This window comes from Choristoneura fumiferana, unplaced genomic scaffold (genome assembly GCF_025370935.1).
Source record: "Choristoneura fumiferana unplaced genomic scaffold, NRCan_CFum_1 Sck3bRy_226;HRSCAF=421_pilon, whole genome shotgun sequence".
Taxonomy (NCBI): Eukaryota; Metazoa; Arthropoda; class Insecta; order Lepidoptera; family Tortricidae; genus Choristoneura; species Choristoneura fumiferana.
Window position 1 is genome coordinate 1 of NW_027412902.1, and position 3,471 is coordinate 3,471.

Below are 3,471 nucleotides of genomic sequence, written 5' to 3' on the forward strand. Positions count from 1 at the left end.
AAAAACACCAGGCAAAAAAATTGAAATGTTGTCAATTCTAATCTAAAATGAGTTCGTATTATCTTATCAGGTTGTACAGTGATGGCTGAGCAGTACAGGGTCGAGCATTACAGGTCCCCAAGGGAAAGAAAGAAAAGGTTACCCCCAAATTTGGACCAATTTGGACCAATTATTCATGCGTGTGTCGTGTTCAAAGAGTATTGTGATGTATCGTGTTTCTAAACTATTTAAATAAATGTTTTTTGTAAATTTAACATTAAAACCATAAGTGTGTGAAATTTATATTCGCACTTATTTAACTGACGAAGTAAAATCAATTTGCTTTGGAACTAAGACTTAAGTATTCTATTTTGTGACTTACCTACTTCGAAAATCTAGCAGAAACGCTGGGCTCTATTCTTGTATCTTGTATCACTACTTAAAATGGGTAAAACATCGAAGGATAAACGGGATATATACTATAGGTTAGCCAAGGAAGAAGGTTGGCGCGCCAGGAGTGCATTTAAATTATTACAAATCAATGAAGAACACAATATATTTGAAGGTGTGCTACGCGCTGTCGACTTATGCGCGGCTCCAGGCAGTTGGAGCCAAGTACTGACCAAGAAGCTGAGGCAAAATACTCAAAACGACGACGACGTGAAGATAGTAGCTGTTGATTTACAAGCTATGGCTGCTCTACCTGGTGTCAAACAAATACAAGGTGACATAACCAAAGTATCCACTGCGAATGAAATTATCAAAGAATTCGAAGGGTTAAAGGCAGACTTAGTTGTGTGTGATGGAGCACCAGATGTAACTGGCCTACATGATATTGACGAATATGTTCAATCACAACTTCTATTGGCTGCTTTGAACATAACAACACATGTCCTTAAGGATGGTGGTGTATTTGTTGCCAAAATATTCAGAGGAAAAGATGTTTCACTCTTGTATTCACAGCTTAAACAGTTTTTCAAGTTTGTTACAATTAGTAAGCCACGAAGCTCGAGGACATCTAGTATAGAAGCATTTGTTATTTGTCAACAATACCAACCACCTGATGGTTATATACCCACCATGGTCAACCCATTACTAGATCATAAATATTGTGACTTTAATGAGTTCATAGGCCCTAATAGATTTATAGTGCCTTTTAATGCCTGCGGAGACTTGAGTGCATATGACTCTGATACCTCATATCCCCTGCTGTTAGAAGGACAAACGTCATATGAATACAAAGAACCAATTCAAGCACCCATTGACCCCCCCTACAGAGAAGTTTTGGACATGACAAAGAACTTAAAATTGTAATAGTGCTGCTTCCATGAAAACATACATTTCTATTTAGTTTCATTTTAATAAAGTTGAATAGTAATAAAATTCATTTTTTTCTTTTTGTAATTAACAACAAGGACCATATATAGTAAGGACAATCACCATACTAAAAAATTTCCACCGGAACAAAGCCAAAATCCAGGATTATGACTAGATGTTGCTGAGATTTTTACTACATTATGACTAGATAGCATTAAACGCAAATAGCAGTGCATAATCTAGGGAAACGGTGCTGAGAATTTTTCCAACATTATTATATTTAAATGGCACAAATACCTTAGCTGTCAAAAAACCACTGATATCTAAGCAGTCAACATAGCAAATACTTATTGTATTTATTGCTCAGAAGAATAACACAGGTTGTTATTGTTCTGAGATTTATTGTTTTCATTCTTGTATGCCAACATACTGTATTGGTTCAAGACATGGTTAGTACTATTATATATTGTCTGTGACATGGTTGCTTTTTTGATCGAGCTAAGTACCTAAAAAGCGAGATGCCAATAAAAGGGGTGTAATTAATGTACGAATAGTACACGCTTAAATAATGCACTGCCTAATTCGTGCACCTCGTACCGAACTGCAGGGAACCAATAATGTACGACGTGATAAATCCGAAGCATTATGTCTTCCGATTATCATGCCTAACGATTTCCGTGATTGAAATAATACTTTTACTGTTTTGTGGCGGTGGTGATCTCATACCATCAGGAGACCCACTTGCTTGTTTGCCATCCAGTCGAATAAAAAAAAATGAAGGGCGAGAGCGGCGAGTGAGGCTGCTCGCACACCCTCGCCCTTCAACCTAACCCAGCCGGGTTGGAGGGAAACAATAATGTACAACTCGGAATGTACGCGCAATAATGTACATTATCATTTATCATGGTCGCGCATTATCTCTGCGTACAAAATATTGCGCGCGCTGTAATGTACGACGTGATAATCCAATCGATTCGAATGAATAGACATTTGTCGCCGCGGATCGAGCGAGCGTAGCGAGCGAGATCAATATAGCCGGAGCAGATCCGACCCGGCCGGGTTAGGTTGAAGGGCGAGGGCGGCAGTCTTGCTCGCTAGGTATTTTTTTATTTCAATCACGGAAATCGTAAGGCATGATGATCGGAAGACATAATGCTTCGGATTATCACGTCGTACATTATTGCGCGTAAGAATGAAAGAAAGAAAACATTTATTCGTGACATGACATGACGTGACGTGACATGGATAAGAATAATAAAAAAATAAATGAAATAAAAAATAGTTATGCATGTCACGAAATGGTCCCAAATCAGCAATCTGCCGGTCTTGCGAACGGCGCTGACACTTACTATTTATTAGGAGAGCGAGAGGGACGGTACGATACGAACTTCGAGTTACATTAAAAAAAAAATACAGTTAAGTGAGACCGATACAATTTTTAGTAAAAAAAATACTTACATAAAATGCGTACATTATTGGTTCCCTGCTAGTTGGTAGGTACGGGGTGCAAGCACGGATTATCAGGCCGTGCATTAAATTGGAAGCAATAATGCTTGGGATTATCACGTTTTACATTATTGCGCGTACATTCCGAGTTGTACATTATTGGTCCCCAATAAAAGCCTTATGCCTAAACATGAAATTTGCCTAAAAAGCTGTTTGCCCTATACGAGAGACGCCGATGAAGCAGTATGCCTGAAGTGTGAAGTTGACTAAGAAGCAGATTGCCTAAAGTCGATGCCTACAAAGCAATATGCCTAAGTCACAGTATATTATACTGTGCCTAAGTAGTTAAATGCCTACAAAGCAAATAACACCAAAGCTGCCCCTGCGCCGTCCTCCCGTCACGCTATTTGGGGTTAAACCAAAAACCAGCAATCAGCTTCTCAGTCATTTCAAATTTCAGACATTCTGCATCATCGGCATCTCTCGTTTACGGCAAACAGATTTCTCAGTCATCTTGTATTTCTGGCAAACTGCTTTACAGGTGATTTAAATTTAAGGCAATCTGCTTCTTAGGCAACTTCACACTTCAGGCATACTGCTTCACCGGCATCTCTCGTTTAGGGCAAACAGCTTTTTAGGCAAATTTCATATTTAGGCGTAATGCATTCATTGGCATCTCGCTTTTTAGGTAACTCGATCAAAAAGGCTTTTGTCTCCGCGACAATTTTT

At 38.9% G+C, this 3,471-nt stretch overlaps 1 pseudogene across 1 annotated transcript; it reads left to right on the forward strand.

The window, feature by feature from the left end:
• The first annotated feature begins 76 nt into the window (after positions 1 to 76).
• On the forward strand, positions 77 to 1,366 carry LOC141445070 (tRNA (cytidine(32)/guanosine(34)-2'-O)-methyltransferase pseudogene; annotated as a pseudogene). The gene has a single exon (XR_012453271.1). The product of XR_012453271.1 is annotated as a tRNA (cytidine(32)/guanosine(34)-2'-O)-methyltransferase pseudogene (transcript).
• Positions 1,367 to 3,471: the final 2,105 nt, after the last annotated feature.